This window comes from Microcaecilia unicolor, chromosome 4, assembly GCF_901765095.1.
Source record: "Microcaecilia unicolor chromosome 4, aMicUni1.1, whole genome shotgun sequence".
In the NCBI taxonomy this organism is placed as follows: domain Eukaryota; kingdom Metazoa; phylum Chordata; class Amphibia; order Gymnophiona; family Siphonopidae; genus Microcaecilia; species Microcaecilia unicolor.
This window is the reverse complement of record NC_044034.1, coordinates 79,149,344-79,163,760: the sequence shown is the minus strand read 5'-3', so window position 1 is coordinate 79,163,760 and position 14,417 is coordinate 79,149,344. Positions and strand designations below refer to the sequence as shown.

Below are 14,417 nucleotides of genomic sequence, written 5' to 3'. Positions count from 1 at the left end.
AGTCTCAGGTGTCCTTCAACTCTTTCTGCAGACTCTGGCATAGGTCAGAACCCTCTTGTGGTAAATCTTGAAATGCTTCAATCTTTAGGTTGCTGTTCTGTTCATCAACAGTACCTCTTAGTTCTGGCTCCCCAGAGCTGCTACTTCCAACACAGTCTTCTTTCTGGAGGGTAACCTCTCCTTCCTCTTTCTTGAATCACCATTGCAGAGGAAAAATTGGGGACCGCAATCCAGGCACTATCACGCAGGTGCCTACTTTCCCCACCAGTTGCAGGTAATACCTTACCAGGCACTCCCCATACCAATTTCCTAGACTTCCTTTTCTTCTTTTTCTCCTTCATTTCAACAGTGCTACTTCCACCAGGCCTGCTATTTCCACCAGGCCTGCTATTCCCTGCCTCTCTTGGTCGTTGCTGCAGGACTAGCCAAGCTTCTTGCCACTCTAGTTCCCAAGCTCCCATTGTAAGCTTGTTCTCTATATTCCTCGGCAACTCCTGCCCTATAACACTCCCTTGTGCTTCACAGAGAGAAGAGCAAAAGGTTTTTAAAAAACCCTGCTTAACCAGCACTAACTTTCTGTTGTATTTTCCCTCTCTAACTAAGGCGGAGCTTATCTCCTTAGCCTTTTCACAAACCCCTCCTGTCAGTTGTACAGAGGCCCCAGCCTGGAAGCCCATGGGTCGCCCCTCAGAGCAGGAGAGATAATCCCACTCCTGACACCACTTGTAAGATACCGAGCGGGTTTTGGGTGTGATTGGAACAATAATACAGCCAGACAGGAGGTATAAATGCAACTTAAGAGGTGTTTTTCTTGCAGGGATACAGTTAACCTTAGTGGGAAATGTCTGTTACATTGTACTTAAAAGGTTTGTTGATTTTTTTCTCTTTTTAGTTATCTGTTATAACATGCAAAAAAAAAAAAAAAAGGAACGGTATGGGGGGGTCATTCCCCACATATATGTTTGTATGATGTGTATCCTTGACTCAATAAAAATATTATCCAAAATAAAAAATGAGGTGTTTTTTTTACAGAACAAATAGTCTCGGTCCTGTTACCTCATAGGGCCAGGTCATAGCATATTTCAAACCCATGTGTGAGGTAGGGAGGGACTTGAAATATATATTTTTGTACCGGAACATCATAGATCTTTTAAGACCTAAAGAAGTTGATCAGTGGCAAAAAATCATAGATTAGCTAAATGATAGTTAAATGATTGGGATTGTCCAGTTAGATCTTTGCTTTAACTATTTTTCTTGATGATCTCCTTTGTCTTTGTTTCCTCCCCCTCCCCTTTTTTGTGGTCTGAGGAAGATGTATTTTTTCCTTTTTGTTCTATGAATAAGAGTTGATTGCCTATTGTTTATTATTATGGAGGAAACCTTAGTATTTCATGTGCAAGTGATTGGACTCATAATGCATGATTTAAAATTATAAATAAAAAGTGAAAAAAAGATTTTAAAAGCTGTCAAGTTGCTATTTAGAGGAGTTTGAGTATTGCTACCTTTGGACAGTATCCTCCTTTTTTCCCATTTCTTTAATTTGTCTTACTTATTAATGAGTCAGTATTCAGGCATTTCATTTTAAGTATTGACTGTGACATTTGAAGATATTCATGGCTGACAGTGCTGAATATCCAGGTAGAACGGGCAGCACTGCTATTATCTGAGAGGCGATGATATTCAAATGGCTACCTATATAAATTTTGCCTGTGCCTACACTCCATCCCTGTACCATTCCAGAATAGTGCAGGGACGATCTGTGATGAATTTCAGTTGGTGAAAATCAAGGGATAGTACCAATCATTAGCATTTATCTGGGTATCAAGTGCTCCTTCCAAGATAAGTGGCTCTAAATATCAAATCATAAGATTTTATTACAGTCTTATATTATCTCTTAATCTGAAAGAAAATTCTAAACTTTGTCACATCTTAGTTTGATTTTCAATAAAGAAAAGTCTTACAAAACATTGATCTTGTTTGTCGAAAAATAAACTTGGGCAGCATAAATAACACCTGTCTTATAAGGCATATGGGCTCTTTTACTAGACACTCTACCAATAGAAACAAAACAGGAGAAAACCTGTAGTAAAGAAGCCCATAGTAAATTGTTTAAATCAGGCTATTGTACAACATAAAATATGCATGTGAACAGTTTGAATTGGACACATTTTCCTTCTGAAAATAGTAGTACCATGAGTCTACCGCTAGGAGTCACTGGTGCCATTTTGAACTCTGCATCAGAAGGGACAGAAGTGAGTGGAGATCGCTTCTGCCTTGAACCCACTAGACATTTGGGCTTATGACGGTAGGCCTGGGGGGCCTATGGGAGGGTGGGGGTGCTTTGGATATACTGGGGGGATGTCTTTAGTGTGGGAGAAATAGTTCTTGGAGGGTCTTCAGGGCCCGGGAAAAGTGTGATCTGTCATGCTGGCCTTGTGTAAGTCTCTATGATCCCTCTAGGAAGTTGCTGTGAGTGAGATATAATAAAGCATGTAGTTGAAATGATTTATCTGGCCTGAGGAAGTGGGGTGTTGGCTTTGAGATGGAGGGAAAGTTCTTAGGAGGGGGGGGCGGTCTTTGCAGTGGGGAGTTCTCATTCATGGGGGAAAAGAGAAAGAGACAGCTTCTCATTGCAAGCAACAACCCCTTTAAGGAGCAGCCTAGGAACATTTGGCCACAACTTTACAGCCTGATGCTCCTGGATTGGAAGAATAATGTTGCTTGTGAGATTAATTGTGAGTTCCATCAGGGCTTTTTTCAGGAGGTACTCGGGAATACTGAGCACCTTTTCCATTGCATGCTAAAATTAACCCATTGTCCCTAAGTATTAATAAAAAAGCACAGACTGTACACCAGTGCCGCTTTTTTTTATAGATTCTATGGCTGGTTTTAGGGGACTTGTCTATTCTGGGGTAGGTTCTTCAGTGATCACCCCACCCCTGAAGGATAGTCTAGTATTTGAGTAGTGGCACTTTTGTTGCTAGAAAAAAATGCACCGAGTTAAATTATTGTGGAGGAGTGGCCTAATGGTCAGCAGTGGGTTGAGATCCTCGGAAGCCAGGTTCAATTCCCTCTGCAGCTCCATCAGGCTTATTTTCAAAAGAGGACGCCCATCTTTCGACACAAATCGCAAGATGGGCATCCTTCTCCCAGAGTCGCCAAATCGGCATAATCGAAAGCCAATTTTGGGCGTCCTCAACTGGTTCCCGTCGCGGGGATGACCAAAGTTCCTGGGGCGTGTTGGAGGTGTAGCAAAGGCGGGACTTGGGCATGCCTAACACATGGGCGTCCTTGACCCATAATCGAAAAAAGAAGGGCGTCCCTGACGAGCACTTGGACGACTTGGTCCTTTTTCTGTTATGACCAAGCCACGAAAAGGTGCCCGAACTGACCAGATGACCACCAGAGAGAACTGGGAATGACCTCCCTTTACTCCCCCAGTGGTCACTAACCTCCTCCAACCCTCAAAAAAATTCTTTAAAAATATTTTTTCCCAGCCTCTATGCCAGCCTCAAATGTCATACTCAGGTCCATCGCAGCAATATGCAAGTCCTTGGAGCAGTTTTAATGGGTGCAGTGCACTTCAGACAGGCGGACCCGGGCCCACCCCCACCCCCACCCCCACCTGTTCAACTTGTGGTGGTAAATGAGAGCCCTCCAAAACCCACCAGAAACCCACTGTACCCATATCTAGGTGCCCCCCTTCACCAGTAAGAGCTATATTAGTGTTGTACAGTTGTGGGTAGTGGGTTTTGGGGGGTCTCAGCACACACAGTAAGGGAGCTATGCACCTGGGAGCAATTTCTGAAGTCCACTGCATTGCCCCCTAGGGTGCCTGGTTGGTTTCCTGGCATGTGAGGGGGACCAGTGCACTACGAATGCTCTCTCCTCCCACGACCAAAAGGCTTGGATTTGGTCGTTTATGAGATGGGCGTCCTCAGTTTCCATTATTGCCAAAAATCAGAAACAACCAAGTCTAAGGACGACCATCTCTAAGGTTGACCTAAATTTCCAGATTTGGGCATCCCCGACTGTATTATCAAAACGAAAGATGGACGTCCATCTTATTTCGATAATGCGGGTTTCCCCGCCCCTTCACGGGGATGTCGTTCGATTATGCCCCTCCCTGTGACCTTGGGCCAAGTCACTTAGCCTTCCATTGGCCCAAGTAATAATACTCAGAAGCGGAGCCAGGATGAGGTAAGTTGACGGCATGGGGGGAGCGAGAGCGGACTTGCGCCGGCGCACATTTTCACTGGAACAGGACGAAAAATATAGGCGCCGGCACCAGCAGAACTCTGGTTGGGGGAGCGGTCGCTCCCCTGGCGCCCCACCTAGCTACGCCACTGATAATACTAGATTCCCATTAGGGACAGCACCAATACCTGAAAAAAAAAATTGTAAACCGTTTAGGCAGTATATAAATACTAAAAATAAATAAAATTATAGTAGCACAGAAATCAGTAACCTGCAGAACTGAGCTACCACCAGTTGGTGACTCCCTTAATAAATTAGAAGCATTCCCATGTGTAAATGTCTGGAGAGGCCCAGATGTTTAAATGCCATTTCAAAATAGGGACCATTCCCATATGGAGAAGCTTGACTATGTTCAGATATTGAGGGGGTGTAGGTGGGGTGGGTAGGGCAGGTAGAGGGAGTGGTATACATGGGCCTAAAATAGACATGGATTCTCTATTTCACATAGGTAGTCCACATCTGTATTGAGAAAAATAGATGTCAGTATTTACAGCTTCCTTAAGGTATGTCTAAGTGCCTGCTGTAGGAGCAGTTATAAATACCAAAGGCTGCCCTCCCCCCTCTAATGCCAGCTATACCTCAAATCATTTCTCCCCTATGCTAGGTGTCTCCTTCATTTGATTCCCCTCCCCATGTCATGCACCCTCAGATGAAGACCTCTCCATGGCACACCCTCCCCTAGATCAACACTCCACTGCAGCACACAACCTCCCCCACCCCATAGCACACAAACCCCAAGATCAACACCCTTTGTGGCACACAAACACCCCTAGATCAACATCCCCCTGTGGCATACTCTGCCCCTAGATCAAGACCCCCATGTGGCATACACCCAACTCCCATTTAAACCCCTTCCCCAATGGCAAATGCTCTCGTATGTTTGTGGGCAACAACCCATGTGGCAGCCTCCCCTGCTCAACCCCCCCCCCCCCCCCCCCCCACCCACACACACACAAACTGAGGTGGAACCTCCTGAAATGGCCTCATCCCCCATTTCCTGGGCTTGGTCCCTTGTGTCTAGTGTGGAGGAGCTTGAACAGACATTTTCTGCATCAGCCCCTCCAGGTGCAGCATTTATTTATTTATTAGGATTTATTTACCTCCTTTTTGAAGGAATTCATTTGACACATGCCATTGTGTGAAAAGTTCAAGTGACCGAAACTTAACTTTAGGATGCTAGTTGTAGATAAGTCAGTAGCTCTAGTACTGTTTTGTTTCACTGATAGTTCATTAGCTCAGAGTCTGATTTAAAACTAAGTCCCTTATTTGCTGTATGGTTTTATTATAGCTAGACACAGACAGTGAGGCTGAGGTCCCGGCCCCCTCCAGTTCTTGTGGAATGTGTTTAGTCTTCATACAATGGTTGTTCTTGATACCCCTGACAGGATAATAGTAATGGGCTTCAGTATCTGATTCTCCACATTGATAGGATTAGCAGTTCTTGATTGGTCACATATCAAATAATCATTTATTTTTATTTAATATATTATCATACCAGAGCACTTCAGGTTATCCTTTATTACTCCTCCTTTTGTCATCTTTTTTCTTGCCTTTAGTAGACAATGACTGTGCTGAGGCACCAAGCCCTCCTCTTAAAAATGCAGGGATTATTATTTTTTTTTTTTTAAATAACATGGAGGGGCATAATGGAACAGAAACGCCTATCTCCATGGGCGTTAATCTCCGAGAACGGGTCCGTGAAGGGGCGGGGCGGATCGTATTTTTTAAAAGAAAAAGACGCCCATGTTTTATTCGTCAAGGTGTGAGCTGGGCGATTTTGCTTTTCAGCGATAATGGAAAATGAAATCGCCCAGCTCAAAAACGAATAAATCCAAGGCATTTGTTCGTGGGAGGGGCCAGGATTCATAGTGCACTGGTCCCCCTCACATGGCAGGACACCAACCGGGCACCCTAGGGGGCACTTTTACAAAAAACAAATAAAAGGTAAAAGAGCTCCCAGGTGCATAGCACCCTTCCCTTGGGTGTTGAGCCCCCCAAATCCCCCTCAAAACCCACTGCCCACAAGTCTACATCATTACTATAGCCCTAAGAGGTGAAGGGGGGCACCTACATGTGGGTACAGTGGGTTTGGGGAGGGTTGGACGACTAATAGCATTAAGCAGCACAATTGTAACAGGTAGGGGGGGGGATGGGCCTGGGTCCACCTGCCTGACGTCCACTGCACCCCCTAACAACTGCTCCAGGGACCTGCATACTGCTGCTTGGGAGGAGGGTATGACATTTGAGGGTGAAAGTAAAAAGTTGTGAAACATCATTTGTTGTGGTGGGAGGGGGTTAGTGACCACTGGGGGAGTCAGGGGAGGTCATCCCCGACTCCCTCTGGGGGTCATCTGGTAATTTAGGGCACTTTTGGGGCCTTATTCGTAAAAAAACAGGGTCCAGGAAAAGTGTTCTAAATTCTAGCTCAAAACTGTTCCATTATCGGCGAAGGGCGCCCATCTCTGTTCGCCCGATAACCACGCCCCAGTTCCTCCTTCGACACGCCTTCGACACGCCCCCGTCCACTTTGTCCGCATCCGCGACGGAGTGCAGTTGAAAGCGACCCAAATTCGGCTTTTGATTATACCGCGTTATTCGTTTTTGTGAGATAAACGCCCATCTCCCGATTTAGGTCGGAACTTGGGCGTTATTCTCGTTCGATTATAAGCAGGATAGTAACATAGTAGATGACGGCAGAATCAATTTTTTTTTGAAAATATCTTTATTGAATCAGAGGTGTAACACCAAACATCAACCAACAACTTATATATGTTAAATGATCGATTTTAATTAAAAAAAACATGGGTCAAGTTAATACGCATGTAATTAAGGAAAGTGACAATAGTTCAGTTTTCCTCTTTCCTTTAGAAGCTGATTTGCTTTGAGCAGTCAACATACATGTGGCTATTGATCAGATATAGCTGTGTTATACAGTCCTAGTATTATGACAACTGTAAAAAGCTTGTGTTGGCATAAGATGCTATTTTGTTTGTCCCTCCTGAACTTAGAAGTGGATATAATGAGAAAATTGCAGATCTTTTTTTTTTTTTAGATTGTGAATATACTAAATGGCACTCTGAACCCTCCCCCCCCCCCCCCCCCCCCCCAAATAACAGAAGTGGAAGCGGAATGATCTAGAACAGGGCGAAGGCGTACTGACTGTGATACGTAGGGAAACCTGCACTGCCACAGCTTGTTCCTATACAATCCCATGGTTAAACTAGGGAGCAGTTTCCATTGCGTTATGTGGAATATTTACAAACACATTAAGAGGTCCTTTTAATAAGCAGCGCTAAAAAGCAGCTTTAGCACGCCCTTACTTGGGTCTTTCCCACATGCTAAGGCCATTTGTAGTGCAGCCAGAAAATGGTTTGACTTTCTATTGTCCAGATTAATGGCCATGCACTAATTTTGCCATTACCACATAACCATTAACAAAAATTAGCATGTGAGCCCTTTCCGCCACCTCTTTTGTAGATGGTAAGGGCTCATGCACTAATTTTACATAGTAACATAGTAGATGATGGCAGAAAAAGACCTGCATGGTCCATCCAGTCTGCCCAACAAGATAAACTCATATGTGTATACCTTACCTTGATTTGTACCTGCCTTTTTCAGGGCACAGACCGTACAAGTCTGCCCAGCAGTATTTCCTGCCTCCCAACCACCAGTCCCACCTCCCAGCACTGGCTCTGGCACAGACCGTATAAGTCTGCCCTCCACTATACTCGCCTCCCAACCACCAACCTCTCTTCCCCCACCTGCTCCGCCACCCAATTTTGGCTGAGCTTCTGAGGATCCATTCCTACTGCATAGGATTCCTTTATGCATATAGTAACATAGTAGATGACGGCAGAAAAAGACCTGCACGGTCCATCCAGTCTGCCCAAGATAAACTCATGTGTATACCTTACCTTGATTTGTACCTGTCTTTCTCAGGGCACAGACCGTATAAGTCTGCCCAGCAGTTTTTCCTGCCTTCCAACCACCTGTCCCGCCTTCCATCACCGGCTGTGGCACAGACCGTATAAAAGTCTGCCCTCCCCTATCCTCGCCTCCCAACCACCAACCCCTCTTCCCCCCACCTGCTCTGCCACCCAATTGTAACTAAGCTTCTGAGGATCCATTCCTTCTGCATAGGATTCCTTTATGCACATCCCATGCATGTTTGAATTCCGTTACTGTTTTTATCGCCACCACCTCCCGCGGGAGGGCATTCCAAGCATCCACCACCCTCTCCGTGAAAAAATACTTCCTGACATCTTTTCTGAGTCTGCCCCCCTTCAATCTCATTTCATTTGCCATTAGCACATAACCATTAACAAAAATTAGGATGTGAGCCCTTCCGCCACCTCTTTTGTAGATGGTAAGGGCTCATGCACTAATCCTTTACTAATCAATACACAGCAATGTAGATGCGCTGATTAGCATAGATCTGGCCACTCTCCACCCCCCCCCCCCCCCCCCCCCCAGATATGCCTCCTCTGCAAAAAAAAAAAATTATTATTTTTTAGCACATGGTTTGTACATGCAGATTTCAAAATTACCATGGGACACCTCAGCGTGCCCTGGGCTAAGCCCTTTTAAGCTGAGGTAAGCACATGTTACTGCTTACCACAGCTTGGTAAAAGGACCCCTAACCTTTGTTTAATAAAAATTAAAAAGCATGAAATGGACATTTTAAGAAATAGCCATATTTTGACAAAGATAAATATACCCTATATTTCCATAATATTTTAGGGTTGGTGCACGGCAATGGGCTCGCCGCACGCCAATCTGGAACTGCCGCCTGGCTACTGCAGGAGCCTGGCCGTAGTTCCCACCTCCAGTGTGCCCCATTTCCGGTGCTGCAAAAATATTTTCTATTTTTGTAGCACCGGTGCTTACCTGGCGGTGATCGGGTAGCACCGCGCACTGCCTTGTTACCGCCAGGTTAGCGAGGGAGCTGTTACCATCACCTCAACAGATGACGGTAAGTTCTCCCCCCCCCCCCCCCCTGAAATGGCATGGAAATGGCATGGGGTAAGTGGTTCACTTACTGCACAGCCATTTTTAAAAACCTTTTACCCACTGCGGTAAAAGGGGGCCTCAGTGCGCATCAAAAACGTGCACTGATGCTAGTGCAGGCCCCCTTTTACTGCAGCTTAGTAAAAGGACCCCTTAATGATCACTGCTAACTGCGCATGTTCCTAAGTTTCTGGAAGGGAAAGAAGGATTGAATGATTCCTTCCGGTACTTGGGGGTAAGTATTGACAGTGAGTTGCTTTTTGAGTGTCAAATATTAAGAATAATAAGGGGTGGGGTGGGGTGGGTTTGCTGCTTTATGTATGTTGAGGGCAGCAAGATCTTATTTTGATACTTCCACTTTACATGTGTTGTTGTGTTTATTTGAAATTGCCCACTTGGATGATGGTAATGCGGTATATCTTGAATTGCCTTGGTATTTGTTGCGGCGTCTGAGAACGCTACAGAATTCTGCTATTCGACTGTTGGAAGGGGTTGGAGCCAGAGAGCGGGTGACTCCTTTATACTTGCAATTCCATTGGCTTCCAGTGGAATTTAGGTCTTTGTAGAAAATCTTGATTCTTGTGCATAAAGTTTTGTATGAAGGAGTTCCAGGCTATCTGGTTCCTTTGCTAAGGTCATATGTACCAGGGAAGGTCTTGAGGTCGGGGGGCTACTGATTTATTAATGGGAGTGCCCAAGCTAGGTTGACAGTTACTAGGGAAAGTGCTTTTTATTGGAAAGCACCTGTATTGTGGAATCAACTCCCCCTGGAGTTAAGGCAGGAGAAATCATTTACACTATTTAAGGGGAGATTAAAGACCTATTTCTTCCAAAAGGCTTTTGCATTAGAATTGTTCTGCACTCTTTCTGTATAGGCTGGTTATGTGTGGAGTGTTTGCCTTGTTTGATTGGGTTCTTTCCTATTTTAATTGGCGTTCTTTTCCATCTATTTTATGTTTCATATTGTTTTATTGTAAACCAGTTTGATAATTGTTAAAAGGTGGTATATCAAGTCTTTTAAACTATTAGCCTAGTATTCTATTCCAAATACTTCTTTTCTTGCATGAGGAGATTTATGCACCAGAAATAGCCAAATCGTAACAACTATTATGTAGTGATATTCAGATAAGTGCTTAAACAAACTTTGTGAGTATATGATGTAGAGAGAGACTGCATTTTGTTGTACTTTATTGATACCTCGACGTGCAATTAATCTCTGGAATTCATTGCCAGAGAATGTGGTAAAGGCGGTTAGCTTAGCGGGGTTTAAAAAAAGATTTGGACGGCTTTCTAAAGGAAAAGTCCATAAATCATTATTAAAATGACTTGCGGAAAATCTACTGCTTATTTCTGGGATAAACAGCATAAACTGTATTGAACTTTTTTGGGACCTTGCCAGCTATTTGTGACCTGGTTTGGCCACTGTTGGAAACGGGATGCTGGGCTTGATCGACCTTTGGTCTGTCCCAGTGTGGCAATACTTATGTACCTATTGAATTCATACCAGGACCATCCAGACTGCCATCATATAATTTTTATACATTGTGGAAATGTTTGAACTGAGTAATTAATAATTTTGCACTGGGATTTGTACTTGTTTGGGAGCTTTACGATGCACAGTGAGCATTAATGGCTTGCCCAAATATAAAGCAGTATTCATTTATTCTGTTCTTGATCACTGATGGTAGTTTTTTTTTTCTCCATATATGGTGACATTTTTTTTATACAGGTGAACTAGTTTTGTTAGAAATTGTAAGATAAAACATCCCCATACATTAAGGAAACATCAGATATTATGGTAGATGAGAATGATAAAAATCCTCTTAATCTGTCCAGTTTTGATCCTGGTACAATCTGTGACTTTCCCTCACTTCTTCACCACCAGGAATCCTCTGTGTTTATGCCAGGTTAGCCTGAATTCTGTCTCCACCACATCCACTCAGATGCTGTTTCATACCCTGTCCATGAAGGACCATGCCAGGGTACTTCTGGCTTATTCTAACAGTTAGGATCAGTCTGTTGGTTTAGCCTGGGGTACTGTAACAGTAGTGCACAGGCACCAAGAAGAAGGCAAGATTCTGCTGGCAGAGTAGTGACCCCTACTGGCCAACAAGCAGAGAGTGTGCCTCAACGGGAGCGTCACTCAGGAATACTGGCTGAAGTGAGGAATTGGGAAGAGAGGCAAAGGGGAGGGGGGATACCACAAGGACTATGTTTAATTTTCCCTCAAATGAATTTGAAATGCTTGCTGTTTCTGTTTCTGTTTCTAATAAAGACTTTTAGCGTACCTTTCAAAATAATGCTCAAGACAGCTTCTAGCATTATTAGTAACCCAGGTACAATAAAATCCCTGCCCCAAAGAGCTTATGACCTGCAGGTGTACCTGAGACAAGGCAACAAAGACTGTCAATGAGGCCCTCATGATCAAAAGCCCTGCGCTGTTCCAAACAGCGCCCTAAAAATAGCGCCGGGACAGCGCAGGGCTTTTCTGCATCGATGATCAAAGATAATGCATGCAAATCTAAGCAGCGCTATTATCTTTGATTACCGTGTTGAAATGTGAGAGAATTGCGCCTGAGCATGCGCTCAGCACAATCCTCCTGCACTTGTTTGACAGGTCTGGGCTGTCAAAAGCCCAAACCTGTCAAACAGTTGTCTCCAGCCCCCCCCTCAAACCCCCAGAAAACGTTGAGGCCGCCGCCGCCGGCTAAACCCTCTCCCACCCTCCCATCCAGCGATGGGGGGGGGGGCTGTAGGTCCCCTGACAATCCGACCCCCTCCATGCCCAGGGAGGGTTGGAGATCCGGTGGGTCTCCAGCCCCCTCCCCGAACCCCCATAAATTGTGGTGGCCGCCTCCGGCCAAATGCTAACATCGACGGGGGGCTGGAGATCCGGTGGGTCTCCAGCCCCCCCCCCTCCCCGAACCCCCATAAATTGTGGTGGCCGCCTCCGGCCAAAAGCTAACATCGACGGGGGGCTGGAGATCCATTGGGGCTCCAGCCCCCCCTCCCCAAACCCCCATAAATTGTGGTGGCCGCCTCCGGCCAAAAGCTAACATCGATGGGGGGCTGGAGGTCCGGTGGACCCCAACTCCTCCCCCCCCTCACCGTTCTGCAGTGCCAATCCCTGGTGGTCCGTGGTCGCCCTCCGTCCCGCCCGGCTGCCCCCCTACCTTTTGTTGGAGGAGGGACACAGCCTGCCTGCCTCCCTCCTCTTCCTGTCGACGCCGCAGAAAAATGGCGGCGCCCCGCCCATTGCATCCTGGGATGCACTGGGCGGGGCTACAGACCATGTAATTGCGCTAGAAGCCCTGTTTAGCATGCATTTGCATTTTTCTGCGGCGTCGACAGGAAGAGGAGGGAGGCAGGCAGGCTGCGTCCCTCCTCCAACAAAAGGTAGGGGGGCAGCCGGGAGGGACGGAGGGCGACCACGGACCACCAGGGATTGGCACTGCAGAACGCTGGGGGGGGAGGAGTTGGGGTCCACCAGACCTCCAGCCCCCCGTCGATGTTAGCTTTTGGCCGGAGGTGGCCACCACAATTTATGGGGGTTCGGGGAGGGGGGGGCTGGAGACCCACTGGATCTCCAGCCCCCCGTCGATGTTAGCGTTTGGCCGGAGGCGGCCACCACAATTTATGGGGGTTCGGAGAGGGGGCTGGAGACCCACCGGATCTCCAGCCCCCCGTCGATGTTAGCGTTTGGCCGGAGGGGGTCGGATCGTCGGGGGGCCGGAGGTCCACCGGACCTCCACTCCCCCGTTTGCGTTTGCCTTGAGGGGGAACGGTGGCCTGCCAGCATGCAACTGCATGCTGGACAGGGCTCACCATTCCTCCCCAATGATCCGCAAAGTCTAACGCCAGCTCAGAGCTGGCGTTGATTGTGCCGCGGCGAGCGACCCAATCTTTGGCGCGCTGGCCGCTGATCATTTGGGATGAATGCGTTAAGCGCTGATTAGCATGCATTTGCAAGCTAATTGCGCTAGAAGCCCTGTTTAGCATGCATTTGCATGCTACTTGCGCTAAGAGCCCTCGAGTGCATTTTTTCAGGCGCTCGAGGGCTCTGATCATGGGTCGGCAGCAAACTCTGGCGCTAGTATGGCGTTAACAGCCTCTAGCGCCGGAGTTTGCTTTTGATCATGAGGGCCTGAGGGAGTAGAGATCTGAACCCCATTTGTGTAGAGTCACTTAACCCTTCATTGCCCCAGGTACAAAATAAGTACCTGCAAATAATATGTAAACTGCTTTGATTGCAAACACAGAAAGGTGGTATATCAAATCCAATTCCCTTTCCCATTTCTATGCCACTCTTTCTCTTATCCTTTTCCACTGTTATATATTGCATATGTACATTTAAAATCTCAAATTTAATATATTTCAAGTTCAGTGAAAGTTATCGAAATACTGTATTGCTCTATAATCCTTTAAACGGAGACCTCTATCTAAGAAGGTACAACCCCTTACCTTCCCTGAAAAGATAATGCCACATTAATGCACTAAGACCAGGCTAGCTTTAGTCTCATTTAGTGTGCTTAGTAAATTGCTCTGTTGCAAAAAAGAAAAATTAAAAAAGTGTCCGTATGTCAAAATTTCTCATTCTAAAAGCATTTAGTAGGACTGTTTAAGAATCTGGACTTACGTCATCTAATTTTTCTACAAAAAGCACTAACAGTAAACTCCTGATTTAGCTCCTATTTTCATATGCAGCACATCCTGCGAGAGACATTTAAACTCATCAGTTCCCTAATTGGAGAGACTACAGGGTTTAAAGCCTCAAAGTCCCAATACAAAAGTGTCTAATCAGATAAGAGGTGCAAAGGGAGTTGACTCCTGTCTGTTGCAGGCTGCTAAGAGACACTGCCACCCTTTCAGAATGTATCAGTGGGTGGAGTCTTGGGAGTAATGAAATTAACAGCTTTTAGGAGTGAGCCCCCTTCCCTTTTAGTTCAGTTTGGGAATATTAACTCACTAGAGTGTAATAGGAGTTCCAGAGAATCATTGGCTTTAATAGCATTTAAAGGATTGCCAACAAAGGCTTCATTCCCATAGCAAATCTGTCCAGGAAAGTTCTGCAGGATGGAGTCTATTTTTCTAGGCTACTGAGTTGCATCTATCTATGTGATTTCCTTATTTTGCTTTTGGCGTTAGCAAAGCAG

General features: G+C 45.8%; 1 protein-coding gene across 1 annotated transcript in view; it reads left to right on the top strand.

The window, feature by feature from the left end:
* STARD13 (StAR related lipid transfer domain containing 13) overlaps nucleotides 1-14,417 on the top strand; it is a gene marked incomplete in the record, with an annotated part of 274,328 nt that overhangs the window by 168,288 nt on the left and 91,623 nt on the right.